The sequence below is a fragment of the Plecotus auritus genome, assembly GCF_963455305.1.
Source record: "Plecotus auritus genome assembly, chromosome: 6".
NCBI lineage: Eukaryota > Metazoa > Chordata > Mammalia > Chiroptera > Vespertilionidae > Plecotus > Plecotus auritus.
Window position 1 is genome coordinate 155,060,887 of NC_137773.1, and position 21,446 is coordinate 155,082,332.

The following is a 21,446-nucleotide window of genomic DNA, read 5'->3' on the forward strand; positions in this document are numbered from 1 at the left end:
TTTATGAGCCAAACTTGATGCTCCAGCAATAGTGATCGAAATTTCTTATACATACTTTAAGCTATTTTAGGTTTTTGAACCTTTGCTCAAGCTTTTCCTTCCAGGATTGCCCCTTCCACCTCTCTTTATCAATCTTTTAAAGCTCAGCTCACATTTTCCAACTCCTGAAAATATTCCATCAACTACAAGACTGGGTTAATGATGCTCCTTTCTTGAGTTACTACAAAAACATGTCCCCATCTCTAACTTATCACACATTCTATTAAAATTTTAAAATTGAGAGTCCTTTAAAAAATAATAAAGTCTTCCAGTAGACTGTACCACAAGACCAAAAAACCAAGTGTTTTCAACTTTGTAGTCATTTACCTAATATAGTGCCACTCAGTAAATGTTTGAACTGAACTGAGATGCTCATCTTAATACTGGTTTTTAAGGAATCATTCCATTGTGCAAAAAGAACAACCAAGAGGGTTTTTTGGTTGTTTGTTTGTTTGTTTGTTTGGGGGTATTTCAAGCAAAGTCTTCTTTCTGGCTAATGCTACACAAGTGCACAGGTATATTAATACTAGAGACCCAGTGCACGAAATTCGTGCATGGGTAGGGTCCCTATGCCTGGCCAGCAATCAGGGCCGATTGGGGCCTTCCTTCCCCTGGCTTCCAGCTGCCAGCCGGGGCCTTCCTTCATTCTGTGCCACCCCCTGATGGTCAGTGCACATCATAGCGAGCGGGTGAACTCCCAGTCGGTAGAACTCCCGAGGGGACAATTTGCATATTAGCCTTTTATTTTAAAGTATTACACACTAGCAACATAGTTGTTGAGCTAGTGGACTAAAAGCTTTCAGATCCATTCCCCGGGCTTATCCTGTGCTGCTCTTATCATAGGCAACTGCAATTTCCAAGCAACCTTGCCCTCTGGCTTCCAGGAAGATTTTGCTGGTGGGGAGGCACTCAGGGGTAACAGAAGGCAGAAGAGGGAGAAGCCAGACTATTTCTCTTCACTCTCCCTACTTCCTCACACATCTTTGGCAGAAACTTTATAACTCCATTTCCCTCCCGGAGTCCTGCCCTCTGAGGTCCCAGATCCCACCATGAAGCCTCAACGATGACTCTAACTCCCCTCCCACTCTCAGCCCTGGCTTTTGTACTCTGGTTACCAGCTGTTCTCATCTTCCCCCAGCCCTAATGGTATCATTATTAATATTTGGTTTGTCTCATAGTCCAAATATTAATTACCTGTGCAACCACTTCCTGGATTAACTTTCCTCTGATACAAGTCCTACTGTGGTTACTGTCTTCTGGATGGATCCAGACTGATTCTGTTTTTAACTGTCATTTAAAATAGAATGAATTAGACACACCTCAGCATACTATAGTATAAAAACTTTTAATCTTGGAGAAAGCTTATTACACAAAAAATATTGTTCTGAATACAGATAAAGCGGGGTGGGGGAGAACCATGCATTAAATTTGTAAAAATAAAGAATATAACATTTTATTCATACTAAAGTGTTCCTCACTGCAGTGAAGTCTTTCCTCAGCTATAATGTTTGCCTGAATTAAGTCAATCACTTATAATAAAAATGTCACTTTTTAAAAACTTATTTAGTAGAGGGGAAAATTGGAAGGATTATGGGAGTTGGAGTCACTGTAGGCCAAGGCATCTGTTCAAAGGGAAAAAAATGTTTAAGACCTCCTGTCACTGACTTATTCAAATCCACAAAATTCAGTCCTTTTTCAAAACAAATCCAACTACACTAATCAGTTAAAAAATATACCTTTAAGCATTAATATTATTTCATAAATTTTTAAAAGGTCATAAAATGTTAAAGTTGAAAAGAATTACTTTAAACTTAAGAAATACGGGCACAATTTATAAACAGTTTAGTGTTAACCACTGATTATTACAGGACTTCTCAACTCCCCTTTCCTGTAATCATTACATGAAATTCCTTAAATAAATTAGTCTAATAAAATAATTCAGCAATCACTCACCATCCATAAAATATTTCAGAAAATGAAACATTCCAGAGCAGAAAAAAGTATCTATTACTTGTTTTTAATTTCTGAGTGAACAGTATTTCTTAGCCACTGAATTAGTTGTTCTTTTTTTAATATATATTTTTGTATTGACTTCAGAGCAGGAGAGGGAGAGAGGGATAAAAACATCAATGATGAAAGAGAATTGATTGATAGGTTGCCTCCTGCATGCCCCACAATGGGGATCGAGCCTGCAAACCTCACATATGCCCTAACTAGGAATCGAACTGTGACCTCCTGGTTTATAGGTCAAAACTCAACCACTGAGCCACACCAGTCAGGCTAGTTGTTCTTGATCACAGAAAAATACTATTAGACAATGATCCCCAAACTAAAGCAAAAGGTCAATTTAGGATTACAGAACTGAGATATGTAAAGAAAGAGGGGCCTGAGGTTAGTAAGGACAAGCATGTCCTGAGCAACTACACACTACTAGGCAGTTTATGTAAATTACCTCAAACCTCACAGTAAGGAAATGGAAACCCAAAAAAGGTTACATAGTTTTTCCAAGCAACCAACTTAACTAGCAAACGGAAGTAAAATTTGGGTTCAGTTTTATCTGGTTCTTTCTTGCTATCTCTGAAACAATGTTCCTGTGAGTGATTTTAAGCTAAAGATGAACCAGAGAATTACTTTAAAAAAATACAAAGGTTAAAAGGACAAGACAATCTTTAGCCAGTATTTTAAATAGTAATTATTATCAAACACACACATTTTAGCATAAATATTTGTGTAAGTATAAAGAGAACTTTACTTAGTACCTATTATGTCAACCTCTGCAAATAAACCAATTACAAGGACCTATCTCAAAAGCTTGTAAGTAATTACCAATTAATAAACATTTCTCACTGATTCAAAAGCTCTAAAATGAGATTAGCATCTCCAAGCCACATCCAACCTACTCCCCTCACTTTGTACATGACTTATTATCATATGCTGATAGAATACCCCTATCAGATCTTGTTGATTAATTATTCCACCTAGTTGTCTGATTAATGTCTGAAAACTCAGTGGAAAGTGAGTTATTATCCTAGGCCCTTTGTGCAAATTTGACATTTGTTTTCTACCTGCTAGGTGGTCAACAATATCCTCTACAGAGTCTATACCAGCCGTGGGCAAACTACGGCCCGTGGGCCGTATCCGGCCCGTTCGGCTGTTCTATCCAGCCCGCGGAGCCGAAAGAGCGGAGGGTTCTCCTGCTCTCCCCTCCGCTCCTTTACTTTGAATTTATATTAGTTCACACAAACACTCCATCCATGCTTTTGTTCCGGCCCTCCGGTCCAGTTTAAGAACCCATTGTGGCCCTCAAGTCAAAAAGTTTGCCCACCCCTGGACTAATCCTTTTTTAAAAAAGCCCGCTCCACTGAAGTAATACACTTTACATCACAGCTCGGTACATGCATTCATATAATAAGGAAAGCTCTAGCTGGTCTGGCTCAGTGGATAGAGCATCAGCCTGCGGACTGAAGGGCCCCAGGTTCGATTCCAGTCAAGGGCATGTACCTTGCTTGTGGGCACATCCCCAGTAGGAGGTGTGCAGGAGGCAGTTGATCGATGTTTCTCTCTCATCGACGTTTCTAACTTTCTATCCCTCTCTCTTCCTGTCTGTAAAAATCAATAAAATATATTTTTTTAAAAAAGAAAAAAACTAGGTTGCTTTTGTTTTAACCTTATCAGGGTGTTTAATACTGTTATAGGATGTGAAGATACGATTGTATCTAAAAATATTTGGTTCTGCAAAAAAGTCAAACTAGACCATGGAAGAAATTTATCAATAAACCCTAATGAACAGACTATAATAGTAATTTCTATTCCTATAAGGAATGACTTTGATTCACATGGAATTTGATATCATAAAATAACACAAAATATAAAAAATTGAAAGATAAAAAGAAAAACAGGTTCATTCCAATTTAACCTATAATTTTTTCCGATAGTACAACCACTAGTTAAAAAGAAATTACCAGCCTGTGAAATATAAACCAAAGCTCAAACTATAAAATACAAAGTCAAACGTAAACAAGAAAAAAATGTCTATGTGTTTTTTTTACTAAGGCAAATATATCAACTTAGAAAGTATAATCTTAATGTTCTTTAAAGTTTGTGATTACAAGGGATTACTTCCAAGATCAAAAGCAGTACGGTATAGATACCAATATCATATGACCTAACTGCACAAAAAATTGCTGCGGCTCAATTTCTGCATAACAGGAATGTCTGAAGTAAATCAAGAAAATTATAACAAGACCAGCAGCCCTGCGCACGAACCCGTGCACCAGTAGCTCTCTGCGGGGCCTGGCCACTCCGTGCCCGCTGCCCAGAGGTTCTCCGCAGCCCAGAGGCCATCCGCAGCCAGGCGTGGAATGCTTGCCTCGTCACCACAGTGACGAAGGAAGCATTCTACCAGGCCGCTCACGCTGCCTGCTCTCAGCGGCCGCCCCCCGCGCCCCCCCCCCCCCCGGGACTGGGGGACTCCGGCAGGGCTGAGAGGACAAGGCGCCGCCATCTTGTGGCTATGGGCACCACCATCTTAGTGACAGAGTGATGGTTAATTTGCATATTACCCTTTTATTAGATAGGGTGCTTAATAGGAAGCATTTGTGTGTGTATGTATTTAGACAAAGTTGTGTCACTATTTTTTACCAAAATTATGTTGAAAGTATTTGATCGGAAATCAAGGAACTTCTTGAAAGATTTGAAATGCCCGATTTTTTTTTCAGTAATTGTCTCTATAACTTGAATAAATTCAAAAGCTACAAATACAACATATTATTTTAACCAACATTCTAAAAATGATGTCAAGCCTTGCCTGGATGGCTCAGTTGTTGTGGTCGGTCCCATGCAGCAAAAGGCTGCAGGTTCAATTCCAGTCAGGGCATATACCGAGGTTGTAGTTTTGATCCCTGGTCAGGGAGTGTATGGGAAGCAACCGATAGATGTTTCTCTTTCACACTGCTGCCTCTCTCTCTCTCCCTTCCTCTCTCTAAAACCTATTAAAAAGACTTTAAAAATAATAAAATAAATAAATAAAAATGATGTCAAGTTGCAAAGTTATAAATTACTGAATTGTCTTCATTATATAACTAGAGGCCTGATGCACAAAATTCGTGGCAGGGCCTTGGCCCCGGCCCCCTGCCCACCGCAGCCACCACTGTGGCCGGGCGTCTCTGCCACCTCTGCCACGGCCCCCGCCCACTGCGGCTTTGTCTGGAAGAAGGACATCTGAAAGGAGGTCTGGTCTAATTATCATATTACACTTTTATCATTATAGATTTTTTAATTTTGCTATGATAATAAGAAGTGTACTTTAAAAAAATGCAATCAGCTAACATATTCCACATATTTATCACTATTAAATGAGGTAAATGTCTGGATATTAAATAAAGAATAACAAACTAGAAAATAATTTGTAAGGTGTACAAGTAATTCCACTTCATAAAAGATTCTAATTCATGTCTTGACTACAAACAACAAAAAGCAGAGGAAAGAAAATCGAGGTCTAAATATTTTACAGATATTAGTATCTTTGATTCAAATAGCAATAGAGTGCTCTGATAGCTCTTACTTTAAATTATTGGACGCCAACAAATATATTTAACTTCTGAAAACAAAAGAATAAAGTTTTAAGTTCATACTTCATAACCATTTTCTGAATTAAATTCCTAAAGTATTCAGGTGTACAGTATTAACTGTCATCATAAACTTCAATTTCAGGAGATAGAAATTGTGTGTGTGTGTGGGGGGGGGGGGGTGTTGGTGGTGGTGGTAGTGGTGGCTGGCAATCTTTTTAACTTTCTAAAGAATGCAAAGCTATGTAACCTATACGCAGAATACACAGATGACCTAATGCAAAATTAACCACCAAGTCAACAAGTCAACTTCTGACAATTTCTTAACTTCAAAAAAGTTTATCATTACTAAAAGTATCTATAACTCTTCAACATTAAAAGTAACAATTTCAAATTCCTGCCCAGATTCAATTCATTTTTGTGTTACTCAGAAACCCATTAACAGCCACAGACTGTACTCACTGCTTTTTACAAACATTACCCTATCTCCCATGATACCTGGTAAAGTAGTCCTATTCCTATTTTACAGATGAGAAAACTAAGTATCAGAAAGGGCAAGTCACATGATCAAGACTGAATTACTAAATGATAGAGCCAGATTTTAACCCAGGTCCATCTAACCAATTTTAAGATCTGTTCGCTCTTACATCATTCTAGACTACCATTAATGGGTTTAAAAAAATTTTTTCCCCCAGAAATTTGTATTGGGCACTCGGGGATGAGAATAAAATCATTTCCAGGAGTTATTTTTGCAAGTACCAAGACACAATTTTCTCCAAATTCTTCTTGGCTTGACTTTTAATATTTCAAATACAAATATTAAAAATTACATCACTGATAGAGCAAGACTTAAAGGCATGCATTAATCACCATAAAAGATGCCCTACAACACTTAAGATTCTGAACAAAGATCCAAAACTTGGAGTAATATATCAGTACAAGTATTATCAAACAGTATCTCTGTTTACTAAGTATAAACACAACAATTTTCTAAGAATAAAATAATTATGTGAAGCTAAGATTTGCTTTGTTATATTAGAATCCTTCATTCTAAATACTAGAACAAATCAGAAAGCATATCAACCTATACGTTTACAATCAGAGAATAATATTTTACAATTCTGCCTGAATTGTCATTATTTCACCATTATTCTTGAAATGTATTTTCACTGGGTAGAGAATATTAAGCTGGCAATTTTTTCCCCAGCACAGTGAGATTATGAAACCAGTTTTCCGGCTTCCATTTCTGTTCCTAAAGCAGTCAGCTATCAGTGTTAACTGCAATGTTTAGGTAATCTGTCTTTTGTTCTCTGCCAATTTTTAAGATATTCTTCTTGTTGCTGGTGCTCTCCATGTTACTATGATATGTATCTAGATGTGAATTTCCTTTTAAATATTCGGCTTGTGGTTCTCTGAATTTCTTAAATTCATGGACTGTTATTTTTCATCAGCTCTGAGAAATTCTCAGCTATTATCTCTCCAAACATTGCCTCCTTTCTTATAATTTCTCACTTGTACAATTAGAAAACTGATGAAATACTCTCAGGCCTTCTTATTTTATGTTCTATATATCTTAATGTCTTTCTTTTTACACATTTCCTTTTCTTTGTATGCTACATTCTGGATAATGTCTTCTTTCCTATGTCCAGTTCATTAATTCTCTTTAGCTGTATTTTATCTACCATTAACTATAACCACTGAGTTTTTCATTTTAGTTACAGTATTTTTTAATTCTAGTTTTATTCAGGTATTTTTCAAATCTATTTAGCTTTCTATTCTCTGCAGATATTTTTCATCTTTTTGTAACCATAAAAAAGTTGTTTTATACCAGTAATCTTTGTCTGGTAATTCCAAAATCTGAAGTTTTAGGGGTCTATGTCCATCTATTGTTCCTGCTGCTTCTTACTACTCATGGTGTCTTGTTACCTCGGATGCTTGTTTATATTTTATTGTGAACTAATTCTTTGGAAGATTATTTGTGGGAATTCCTAGGACCTAAGATATAAATGTATCCTACCTGAAAGGACTTTCATTTGCTTCTGCCAGGGACCTAAAACCATTTTAAATTCACAACTTGAGGCGCTTTTTTTGGACTAACAGGTAACACTAAATTTGAGCCACAGGTCAAGATGGAAAGCCTGCTTAGGAATAGGTATTTTTTTCATGTCCAAGCAACTATTCATGCAGTCTCCTATAAGCAAGAGCACAGGAAGGGCTTTAATCTTGGTCTGTGCATACTCTATGGGCACTGCTCTTGGGAGTCCAAATTTCATAGGGAAGGTATTTCCTATTAGACTCAACTGCTTGGGCCTTTCTGGGCTTTAATTTCTATACCCTGTGCCTTGTGAGGTTTTCAAAACAAAAGCAAAGTTCCCTAAAATGTGACCAATATCCTCAGAGGAAAGCAGTTTTAATATTCTGCTTACTTCTCTGAATTCCAGTTTTCATGTAGATTTTGGCCTGGTAATTTCTTACTATCACATTAGTTCTTATGGAGAAAAAAAATTATTTTAGCATTTCTTATTCTTTTCAGGTAATGGTTTTGTCCATATAACCTAGCTGAATATATTCTACTGTTTTCAATTTTAAAAGGTTTCTTTCATTTTTTGCAAAAGTCTAACACTGACAGCAATTTGCCTTTATTCATCATGATTCACTGTCAAAGACAGAATTTTTCCAAATCCCAAAACAGATCAATTCCATCTCTTATATAAAAGGCCCGTGGCCATCACGCCATAATGCCATCACGACCAAACGAGCAGCGGTTCTCACAGCGGGCGGGGCAGGGCAGCGAGCTACTAGCGATGGAGAGCTACAAGTGGTGGAGGGCAGGGCAGTGAGCTACAAGCAGTGATGGGCGGGGCAGCCAGCTCAGGCAAGTGGAAGTGAGCTACTCGCGTACGATTTCGTGCGCTGGGCCTCTAGTTGTGTTATAAGGCTATTAAGAGATGAGTAAGATTCTGAAATTAATTCCCCAAAACACAGCCTGTATTATTGCTATGGAATTTCTTGGCCTGTGATTGTTTTACCCCACTTGCAATATGTATGTATACAAAATCTGTATTTCAAACCACTGGAAGATTGGTCAGAGTGGTAAAACAACAAGACAAAAAAGAGAGAACTGAGTTTAATCTTGTTTTTGCCAAGAAACAAAATCATAAAGAGGTTCATAAAAATTGAACAGTTCTTCATAATATTTTTTAAAAATGTATAAGCAGAATTTAAAAATAAAATTAGGAATATTGGCTATATATGATAGGCAAAGAGTGCTTGAGAAATCAATAAGAAAAAAAACTTCCCCAAAATTAGACAAAGGACTTAAATAGGCATTAAAGAAATAATAAAAGCAATCTGTAAATTTTTACCAATAGTTTAACCAAAAACAATGATTTGTAATACCTTGTTGGTAGCAAGGCTATGGGCAAATGTCATTTATACCCTGAACTAAAAGTTGGGGTATAAATGAATATTATCTATTAGGCAGTTTAACAATAAGTATCAAAATCTAAATTATACATACCTTTGATACAATCCCACTTCTAGAAATATACTTAGAGTAATAACATCAGTATATGAGGATTTAGGAAAGGTAAAATTTTTAAATAGAAAAAAAACTGACTGAAATTAGAAGCTATATGTGTAATTAAAACTTAAAAATTAAGAAACTATATGAGTAACAGAAAATAGTAATTGTTTAAGAAGATGGGAAGTAAAATTTATTTTTAAATTTTTCACTATAAGTAGTACTTTGATTATTTTTAAATTAATGATATATGATCATGATTCATGGAGGCTGAAAATATAGACAGAAAGTAACTCACCCAACAACTGTTATAGTTTTATTTTTTAGGTCTGTTTAGTGGATTAAACATAGTCACAAGTTCTTTGCCACTTTCTCCATCAGGAGATGGAGTTTAATTCTCCTCCCATCAAGTCTGGGCTGACTCTGTTCAACCAATAGAAGACAGAAGAAGTGATGCTCATCAGTTCCAAGCATAATCTTTAACAGGACTGGCTGCCTCCACTTCCTACTCTTAGAATGCTTGTTCTTGGGACACTCCCCTTCAGAACCCACCCGTCATGCCCAGGCCATATGACAAGGCCTCATGTAGGTGCCCTGATCAACAGCCCTATGAATTCCATGGCAGCAGCCAGAATCAACTGCCAGCCATCTGAGTGAGCCATCTTATAAGTAGTAACTAACCAACAAAGAGCTGACACCAAGTAAAACCGATAAACTACCCCTACCAACTTCTATACAAATTATAAAATCATGTATGAATATATATTAATGTTGTCTTAAACTATTAAATTGTGGAGAGATTAATCACACAGTAGTTAATAACTGGAACACCCTCTTATTCACTGCTGTATTTTCAGTACCTGGTATGACATCAACTTTTAACAGGCATAGCACCAGGAGTAAAGATGATATATATGGCCTTGCCACTCACAGACCAGTCAAAAGTGGGACACAGACTCTTAGGTAAAAGGGCAATTATAATATATTAATGTCATGGAGTAGTACAGGGTATCTGGCCTAACAGGTCGGCACAATTCAGACTTAGTGGTTTAATGAAGCTTCCTGGATATGGCATTTAAGCTGAGACCTAGCAATTCAGAAAGATCAAAAGACAGAATATTTCAGTCTTGAGACAAAACTCAAAGATTTCAGTACTTTAAAATAAAATCACAGAGTATAGGAGAGGCAGAAGAAGGAGATACAAGACTGGAACACAAGTGATGGGAAATATTAAAGGTTCAAAGCTATAGAGTAAGAGAATCAGATGAGAAGTTAAAAAGATCACCTGGCTACAGTGACACCAGTCAGAAAACCTTACAGAAACAATAGTGAGAGACAGAAAATCTGGCAAATCAAGAGATAATGTACCAGAGTAGTGATCGAAAGACAATGGAGTCAAGAGGTAGAATACACAGAGCTCAATGCCTTTAAGTGAAATTTTTAAAAAAGAAGGTAAAACCCTAGCCAGGTGGCTCAGTTGGCTGGAGTGTCCCATACACCAAAAGGTTGCAGGTTTGATTGTTAGGGCACATACCTAGGTTGCGGGTTCAATCCCCAGACAGGGTACATATGGGAGGCAATAGATCAACAGATCGATGTTTCTCTCTCTCTCTCTCTCTCTCTCTCTCTCTCTCTCTCTCTCTCTCCCCCCCCCCCCACCCCCCGCCTAAAATAAATTTTTTTACAAAAACATAACCTTGGGTAAGGACTTTTTTTAAAAGTAAAATGTGTCTGCCAGGTTTCTAGCTTGAACAACTAGAGAGATAGTGGTGTCATCCAATGAAATAATAAACTTGGGGGGAGGATAGGTTTTGCAAGAGAAGATGAACTTTCTGTAGGCCATTCAAAAGTGGAATTACCCAGTAGCCAATCAGATAACACAGGTCTGAAGCTCAGGAAGAAATCAAGGTTGGCGATCTAAGATAGGTCTCCAGGATCTATCAGAAGCTTATTCTATCTTTGTAACACCAATCTCTCACTATCTCCTCTGTAGTCCTCAACCACTCCACAATTCTCTGACAATTTGTCTTTATAAGATATCTGGCTCTCACATTTTGTTACCATTTCCAAGGCAGTGGCTTTATGTTATGAGGACCCAAGTTTAATCATTGTTTTCCAGAGGCTTTGCAAGGTAGGATGCTTAATGGCCACTGGTCAGGGCATTTTGCAGGTAGTTTTAGTGACAAGAAGGAAGGATATTCAAAGCACTGATCAGGAGCACGTCCCAGAATGGCACAAAGCATCTGTTCTGCTGATCAAAGTAGAAAGCATGGAGGGGAGATATTCTCTGGAAAAAAAACAAGAGGTATACCTGGAGAATATATAGGAAGTCAGAAAATCATTAGAAGGACAGAGTTAAAGAAGTCCAGGAAAGATAATCAGAAAGTAGAAAGAGCCCTAGCTGGTTTGGCTCAGTGGATAGAGCATTGGCCTGTGGACTGAAGGGTCCTGGGTTCGATTCCAGCCAAGGGCACATGCCCGGGTTGCGGGCTTGGTCCCCAGTGGGGGGTGTGCAGGAGGCAGCCGGTCAATGATTCTCTCATCACTGATGTTTCTATCTCTGTCTTCCTCTCCCTTCCTCTCTGAAATCAATAAAAATAAAATTTTTAAAAAGAATGTTTAAAAAAAAAAAGAAAGTAGAAAGAGGGCCAGAGAAAGAAGAGCTGACATACCAGACACTTCCCCATCCTATCCTCTGCCAGTCACTGCCTCCTGGTCCATTTTTCACTTCCCAATGGTTTCCATTACACTCAGTCTAACAATTACAAAATTTAATTACACCACCTGATCAGAAAAAGAAAACCATGATACTTGATAATGCAAAGCAAACACAGGTCTGATCTCTGTAGCCTATTAGTCTTATCTTTTAATTTCTGCCAAACCACATAGAAAAATTCTTCAAGCTCTAAGGAGATAAAAATGCAAAAATCTCAGAATAATTGCTTGGGAGGTAGAGCTAGACAACCACAATTATTTTAACTTAAAGTACCAGAGAGCTGTGTCTGTTACTGGGAGTCTTTTGACAAAGTAGAATCACAAAACTTTTCAGCTTAGAGATTGTCTTTAATCAGTTTCAGCTGCTATAACAAAACATCATAGACTTAGTAGCTTTTAAACAACAGAAATGTATTTCTCACAGTTCTCAGGGCTGAATGCCCTCTCCCAGGTTGCAGACCGCAGACTTCTGGTTGTATCCTCACATACCAAGGAGAGGAAGCAAGTTCTCTGGTGACTGTTAAAAGGGAACTAATATCATTCATGAAGGCTCCACCCTCATGACTTCATGCACCCTCAAAACTCTCTTCCTCAGTTAACTCCTAGTTACCTCCCAAAAGTCTCGCCTCCTAATATCATCCCGTGGGAAGGGGAACAGGATTTCAACTTATGAATTTTTGGGGGAAACATTTAGTCCATAACAGAACTCATTTGGTGGAATAACTTTCTGAGAGCTGAGTACATCAATTCATAGTGATACCATATCAAAACATATTCCGAGTCAATGAAATTAAGAAAATCACTCCAGCACAGCTAACATAGTGAAAATTAATCATGAAAAAAAATCCTTACATAAAAATGGCTGGCTTCAATGTTATGCTTATGTACTTGGAAAATGTAAGAGAATCAACTCAAAGGCTGCTTAATAAATAGATTCAGAAGGTGACTAGTTAGAAAATACACACAAAAAAATCAGCAGCTCTTTATTCACCAGCAAAAGTCAGGTAGAAATACACTCTCACACACACACACACACACACACACACACACGAGAGAGAGAGAGAGAGAGAGAGAGAGAGAGAGAGAGAGAGAGAGAGAGAGATCCCATTCACAACAATAAACTATAAAATCTTTTTACTTCTGAGACACATATGCCACCATGGGTTTCATATAAGGGCCTATAGACCAGGTCTGGAGAATGCAAAGATTATCTTAAAGAGCAAAGGAATTGGTTGAGGAAGGTATAAGTTATACAGTCAGAGAAGCTGTGAGAAAAAAAGGTTTTCTTATTCTAGGCTTCAAAACACTACACATGAAAATTTTAAATCAAACCTTTCAAACAACCACCAAAAACAAATATTTAGTATCTCTACAGCCTTACTTCCTTGTTTTGAAAGATCTGAGTTGCCAAACCATATTTAATAATATTTAATTCTCCAAAGAGATAAGAGCATTACTATTCCAATTTTGTATTTCATCCACAAAGTACAAACTTTCTGTTTTATAAGCCCATACAGTCTTATACCAAAATAAATGTACAATTTCCATTAGGTTCATTCAAAAATAGTCAGTCTTGATTATGTGGATATGATCAACCACACTGCAGATTATCCATAGAGCATACATGGTAGATTAACTACATGCCAGATACTACATAACCATTTACATATATAAAAGCCTAAGTGACCATTCCGACCTGTCGACTGAACCACCAGTGGACCGGTCACTATGATGCGCACTGACCACCAGGGGGCAGACGCTCAATGCAGGAGCTAGCCCCCGGTTGGTCAGTGCACTCCCACAGCGGGAGCGCCGCTCAGCTGACTGACAGGTGCCAGACACTGGGCTCATGGCTGGCAAGGGCAGATGCGGTGGCACAAGCCTCTCCTGCCTCCCTGGCAGCGCTACTGAGTGGCGGTGGATGCAGGCGCGGTGGGGCCAGGATAAGCAGCAGTGGCACCCATCCCAGGCTCAGGCTTCTCCCCGGCCACCTGCCACTTCATGCACTACTGCATCCCTAGGGGGATGTCGAACTGCCGGTTGCAGGCCGAAACCGGCAGTCTGACATCCCCCGAGGGGTCCCAGATTGCGAGAAGGCGCAAGCCAGGCTGAGGGACCCCACTGGTGAACGAATCTGTGCACCGGGCCTCTAGTTTTATATATGCACATTGTACATATTATATGTACATATGTCTATATATGTATATATGTGCACATATATTCTCATTTAATCCTCAAAACAACTTCCTGAGATAGTTTTTATCTTCATTTTAAAAATAGAAAAGTACTGTGAGGCTAAGGAACTGGCCACCATGACATTATAACAGACATCACAAAAATAGAGTATGAGCTTTGAGAAAACATTTACAACAGGACCTGGTGTTATACTGACTTCCTGCCCAAACGCACTGTTATCCCAGTTAATAGAGAATTAATGTTACTGTACTCAGCCCCACAGGCCCTTCCATCCCCAATACTCTCCCTCCCCCTACCTTTTTCCCCTCCCACAACTAAACTCAGACACAATCTCTCATTTCTCAAGTTCTAGCACACACACTGCCATTCCAGTGACCTCCCATGTTAAGAGATGTCTTAGACAAAGCTTTCTATGGTCCAAGACAAAAAGGGGGTAGGAGACAGACCATATATTAATATGTTTATAAATTATAAATTATTCAACTTACAATATAATCCTTTATCCTGAGGTTGTCCTTATTTTTGCAGTGTTAAAATATGATCATGATGGCCAATGCTTAGGTTTTTTTTACTGTCCTTACTATCAAAGTAACATCAGCAACCCTGTCAATCCCCCAAAAAACTCTTAGGATTAACAAACATAAAATGAATCTACCAAGTATTCATGAGAAGGTGGAGGACAGGCATAGGCAGGAAATAAAGGACTGAAAACCTGCAGGGTCAAAGGGAAGCAAATACTACTTGTACATTTAATAGTGACCTACAAATTTAGAGACTGGTTCAGCAAACAAGTACAAACAAAATAATTCTTTGCAAATTTCAGTATCTTATGTTCTTCATTTCTAAATGGGGGAAAAATAAGGGAAATTTTAAAAAGGATGACAGTCTGCATGGGGAAAAAAGGAGATATATGTACTACTATTTGTAATACTTTAAACAATAAAATTAAATTTAAAAAATAAAAAAAGGATGACAAATTTGAATTTTAAAATGAAAGTATAGCTCATAATTTTCAACAATAGGAACGAAGACATAAAAGAATATCATCAATTTATCTTCTAAAAAGGCAACACAGAGAAGATCGTTAAAAGCATGGATTCGAGAGAGAAACCAAGATGGCGGCATAGGTAAACACCTAAACTGCTGCCTCGCACAACAATTTCAAAACTACAACTAAAAGACAGAATGGACACCATCCAGAACCACAGGAAAGCTGGCTGAGTGAAAATTCTACAACTAGAAGGAAAGAGAAAACCTCACAGAGAATTGGAGGTACGGCAAAGGGGCTTTGTGCGTGCAGAGGGAAGGGTGGCTGAGAGCCTGGCTGACTTTCTCTGGCGGAAGGGGGAAGGAAGCCTCCGACCGCACTGAACCCCAGTTCTGACTGCACTGAACCCCAGTTCCGGGCGAACCCCTGGGGACCCACACTCTTGTGGGGGGAGTCTGGACTCTCGGGCGGAGACTCGGGAGCCGGGGAAGGCGGAGGACTGAAAGTGCGCACGCGCACGCGTGCCAGTGCGCACAAACGCTGCGGAGGTTGCCACAGGCTTTCCCCTAGTGGAGGGGAGTCAGAGGCTCCTGACGGCACTGAGCCCCAGTTCTGACTGCAGTGAACCCCAGTTCCAGGCGAGCCCCTGGGGACCCACGCTCTTGTGGGGGGAGTCTGGACTCTCAGGCGGAGACTCGAGCTGGGGAAGGCGGAGGACTGAAAGCGCACATGCGCGCAAGGGCAAGGCTGACAGGAAGCCAAGACTGAGACTCCACCCCATCCAAGCTGAGCACAGAGGCTATTGCAATTTGGCAAGTCTAATCCTATAAGGCTGTCTCCAGCACCGAACTTCTCCCAGCATAGACACAGCTGATCCTTACAGCCAACTGGCCCGGAGGTCAATTCTTCCCAGTGATACCAACAACAATAAAGACTTAATTACAACAAGGCTGTACACACAGTCCACAAAGGGGTGCACCAAGAGTGTCCACCTCAGGTTAACTGGGGAAGCAGACCCACTGGGCCATATTGGAAACCTAGCACAAATATCTACCTTACCAACTCAGGGAATCAGTGAAAATGCGGGGTCAAAGAATCAGATCACAAACGAAAGAAATGGAGGAAAACAAACGACTGGATATAGAATTCAAAACCACGGTTATAAGACTTTTTAAGAATATCCTAGAGAAGGCCGATAAATATAACGAGACCCTTGAAGATATGAAAAAGGACCAACTAGAAATTAAACATACACTGACTGAAATAAAAAATATTATACAGAGACCCAGAAACAGAATAGAGGAACACAAGAATCAAGTCAAAGAATTGAAATACAAAGAAGCAAAAAACACTCAACCGAAAAAGCAAAAAGCAAAAAAAAAAATCCAAAAAGTTGAAGATAATGTAAGAAGACTCTGGGACAACTTCAAGCGTACCAACAGCAGAATTATGGGGGTGCCAGAAGAAGAGAGAGAGCAAGATACTGAAAACCTATTTGAAGAAATAATGACCGAAAACTTCCCCCACCTGGTGAAAGAAATAGACTTACAAGTCCAGGAAGCGCACAGAACCCCAAACAAAAGGAATCCAAAGAGGACCACACCAAGACACATCATAATTAAAATGCCAAGAGCAAAAGACAAAGAGAGAATATTAAAAGCAGCAAGAGAAAAACAGTTAATTACCTACAAGGGAGCACCCATACGACTGTCAGCTGACTTCTCAACAGAAACTATGCAGGCCAGACGGGAGTGGCAAGAAATTTTCAATGTGATGAATAGCAAGAACCTACAACCAAGATTACTCTACCCAGCAAAGCTATCATTCAGAATTGAAGGACAGATAAAGAGCTTCACAGATAAGAAAAAGCTGAAGGAGTTCATCACCACCAAACCAGTATTATATGAAATGCTGAAAGGTATTCTTAAAGAAGAGAAAGAAGAAAAAAGTAAAGAGAAAAATTATGAACAACAAATACATATCTATCAACAAGCAAACCTAAAAATCAAGTGAATTAAAAACCTGAGGAACAGAATAATCTGGTGAATATAATAGAATCAGGGGCATAGAAAGGGAGTGGACTGATAATTCTCAGGGGGAAAGGGGTATGGGGGGTTCATGAAGAGAATGGACAAAAATCATACACCTATGGATGAGGACAGTGGGGGGGAGGTAAGGGCAGAAGGTGGGGTGGGAAATGGGTGGAGGGGAGCTATGGGGGGAAAAAGGAGAAATAATTGTAATAATCTGAATAAAGATTTATTTAAAAAAAAAAAAAAAGCATGGATTCGAGAGTCAGCCAACCAGAGTCCTAGCTGAGTGTCAGCTGTGTAAACCTGAGCATGTGACTTTTAACGCTCTCTGTTTCAGTATCCTTAAAGGTTGTTGTGAGGATTAAATGAGTTCAAGTAGCTACTGAGTGCTTAGAACAGTGCCTGGCACTTAGTAACTACTTCAAAAGTGCCGACATAAATATTAGTTAATAACATAGAGAAACAATGACAAAGTAAGAATTAATGACTATAAAATTTATGGTACTAAAAGTTTTGATGTTATACTCCCATAAAGTTGTTTCAAAGTAAAACAATTTTCCTATACATAACGTATTTGAGGTTATGAGCGACACAAACTTTTCACTTTAAGTTTTTTAATTACATTAGAAAAACATCTGAATCCAGTTAGGATACCCTCAACAGGTGGAGCCCCTTAACTCTTTACAAGTTTGCTTCCAAGGCTCAGGATGGCAATACTCAACTGAGGCTGCTTTTGAATGAGAGAGAGCACACACTCAATACACGCACCAATTAAAAAAACTTTCATCCCAGCAGTGCATTCAGGGGCTTATGTTGATAAAAACCACTACCTACAGCTGAGCAATTCCTTCAGCTATAAATACAGCAAGCTTCCACGGAAAATCCACAGACCCGGTGATATAGGCTCCACTCAGCATGCACACCTGGTACCTGCACTCTTCCTGGTTGGGGCAGCTCCCCCAGTCCTACTGCTATCCCCCACCCTGGGACCCAGACTTGGCCTGCTCACTCTGCATAAGTGATCTTCCTAAGAAAAGCCTTCTCAGTTCATCCTATTTGCCCCTTCTCTCAGGTCGCCTCTACACTAGGGTGAATTATTAAAAGGCACTTGTTCACTGATACACCATTTTATTTCTTAGCACAGAAGCTTATAAGAAATGCAGAATATCAAGCTGAATCACAGATCTACTGATTCAGATTTGGCACCTTCAAACAAGAGTCCCAAGGGATTCCTATGCACACTGAAGTCTGAGAAGCACTGTTCCAAATGACTCTACTGTAAAAATTAAAAATGCTCAATTTTACATTTGAATTCAGAGATATATTGTGAAAATAACCAAGATGTGGAATTAGAAAAGCTCATTATGAGAAATAACAAAATTTAATTTCTTTACCACTGATTTAAGTATTCAAGATTTATACTATTTTCAACAACAATGCTTCCTGCTTTGAGTCATTATTCTGTGCAACAGCACAAAACCAATAATATGTAGTTTTATTGAAACTACATTTTATTGTCCAAAGAGTGCAAAAGTGACCCGGTCTAGAAGTTTCAGCTCAATCGGCCCCAAACTGTGCATTCTGCATGCTAAAATTTCGGGATTCAGTCCTATTTAAAGTCGACAAATGAAACTTTTTCCAGAAAGCCATTCAGAAAAAAATATCTTAAGGATGTAAACTTTAAAGCACAGATCAGATTCCTGGAACTAAAACTGTTTAATACTAGCATTGAAAAAGTCACGTGTAGAACCGTAAAACGAAAATTGTTTTAGAGGTTGGTGTTCGTTTTTCCAGGAAAAGTTAGGGGGGAAGGGGGAGCGAGAACAACTTTCACCCTCAGCGAAGTTTCTCGTATCCGGAAAGGCCTCAGCGTGCATGTTCCTACAGGTGAATAAACTGAAGTCGTACTAAAACAAGGTAACAGTTCTTCCCTCAAAGGTGAAAGGCTTCCATTTCTTGTAAAGGCAGCATTTTAAAAGAATGTCTGGGGTTGCGGGCCGGTTTCGCTTCCGGCCTGCGAAGGAAGCGTGCTGCCGGGGCTGAAAGGAACCGGGAAATTTACCAAGTAGGAAGTGGAGCCCGAGTCCAGCCACCATGCCCTGCCCTCTCGCTGCAGCTGGCCTTGAAGCCTGCACCCCACTCTCCCGAGGGAAGACAGGCAGGCTGGGGGCGCAGCCTCCACGCCCCGCCCGCCCGGGAACTGGGGGAGCCTCCCCTCCCGCCACCCCACCCCCACGCCGATCTGGGAAGCGCACAAACGGGAGGCTGTACGAAATACCCCTCCGCGCGACAGCAGCGGCGGCGGCAGCACCCGCACCCGCAGGCCATCCCGGGAGGCGGAGGCAGCAGCAACAGCGAGGGGAGGGGAGGCGGGACTGGTCCTGAGACGCTTAGGGGGGACCCGGGGCAGGAGCCTCTGCATGTGGGGGATGCTCTGGAGGAAGGCGGAGGCGCTCCGAGGGCTCAGCTTTTTTATGATCATCATCATCATCATCATCATTATCATCGTTTTGCTTTACCTGTGGCGCAGAAGGGCTCCCCAGCTCCTACTCCCTGAATCCTCCTCCTCCCCTCCTCTTTCTCTCTCTCTCTCCCTCAGTCTCTGCCGAGCGCTCGCGGAACCGGCCGGCCCGACCAGAAAGAGAACAGGGCGGGAAGGGTGGCGGCGGCGACCAGCGACCACGTGACCACGCTCGCGCCGTAACGGCGGCCGCTTCCTGCCGCGCGCCCTCCCCGCGCTCCACCTCTAATAACCCCACGGCGCTCGCGGGTCCGCGGCGCTCGTGCGCAGGCGCCCGCCGGGGCCTGGAGACTGCGCGGGCGCGAGGCGCGCTCCCTCTCGGGGCCAAGCGTGTGGGGCCCCACGAGGCTGGAGGTAGGGAGTGAACCAGCGGCGCAGCCTTGCTGAGCCTGCCGCGATGACGCATGCGCAGGAGGCTCTTTAAATTTTGTCCTCCCTTTTTCTCTGCCACACCAGCACCACCAGCACCGCCACCAATCGCGCAGCTGGAGTCTGGGACCCTGCCACTGGGACTTAGCTACTCACACTCACCATTGCCTTTCCTGGTTGCAACTGTGAGGAAGGGGAGATGTCAGCCCCCGGGACCCTCCCAGCCTAAGAATTTACATTTCCTTGTATACCAGTAGTCTTCCATTAGTTGACTATAGCTGAGTAGACTCCTATTCATACTTCAAGACCCAGTTTATCTGTCACTTCCTCCGTGAAATGTTCCCTACCCTGTCTGGGGAGAGAATTAGCATTTTGTGCTGACCTACTTTAATATAACCGATAGAGAAGTTATATATAACAGTTATTTTTTTTACAAACCCGCAATCCTAGGCTCGGATTTTATCTTTTCCACGTAACCTAGGACAGTATGTGCCTTTAGCATTGTGGCCTCTCAGTAGAGGTGTGATGACTAACGGGATACAGGCAATGTCCCAGCCGTGGGCAAACTACGGCCCGCGGGCCGGATCCGGCCCGTTCGGCTGTTCTATCCGGCCCGCGGAGCCGAAAGAGTGGAGGGTTCTCTTGCTCTCCCCTCCGCTCCTTTACTTTGAATTTATATTAGTTCACACAAACACTCCATCCATGCTTTTGTTCCGGCCCTCCGGTCCAGTTTAAGAACCCATTGTGGCACTCGAGTCAAAAAGTTTGCCCACCCCTGAAATCCTGTGCCTTATTGCCCTCCACTTACCCTTTAACGGAAGCAGAAGCACACGTGGAGTGCTAGTATTTGTTTCCCCAATATGAAAGCCTTTGAAAGGCAGGGCTAATGAGAGTAGTAAATGCTTCCACTTGTAAAAAAGATTTATGGTTTTATATTACCCTATCTTCACCAAGAGCTCCAAAGGAAATTGATACTGTTGAGTCCAGCAAAAGGAAACCAAAGGAGAGAAAGGTCAAATTTCCAAAGGTTAGCTGGCTTCAGAGAGGGGGCCAGTATGGGAGACCTTTCTTCACAAACACTCCCCTTCACCAAGGGTTTCCCTTTCTTTCTGTTGCCCCACTTTTTTAAAAATATATATATTTTTTATTATTGATTTCAGAGAGGAAGGGAGAGGGAGAGAGAGATAGAAACATCAATGATGAGGGAGAATAATTGATCGGCTGCCTCCTGCACACCCCACACTGGGGATGGAGTGTGCAACCCAACTGGGCACGTGGGAATCGAACCATGACCTCCTGGTCGATGCTCAACCACTGAGCCACACCAGCCTGGCTCTGTTGCCCCTCTTTAATGTAGAATGTGGCTAGGCTAAATGAATGCTTCTGGCCAGATTTAATCAGGGCAAATAATTAAAATGTAAAAACTGGCAGTTCTGGCTAGACCAGTCATTACTATAAAACTAGTGAATACTGACATGATGTTCAAGAAACAGGA

At 40.8% G+C, this 21,446-nt stretch overlaps 1 protein-coding gene across 2 annotated transcripts in view; it reads right to left on the reverse strand.

Annotated features, from left to right (window-relative positions):
• TBC1D5 (TBC1 domain family member 5) overlaps positions 1–19,835 on the reverse strand; it is a 481,832-nt gene extending 461,997 nt beyond the window's left edge. The window contains exon 1 of one of the 2 annotated variants that reach the window (XM_080675845.1): positions 19,581–19,835. The gene's annotated coding sequence lies outside the window, so the exon portion shown is untranslated. The remainder of the gene's footprint in view (positions 1–19,580) is intronic. The other variant, XM_080675847.1, reaches the window with a different exon arrangement.
• Positions 19,836–21,446: the final 1,611 nt, after the last annotated feature.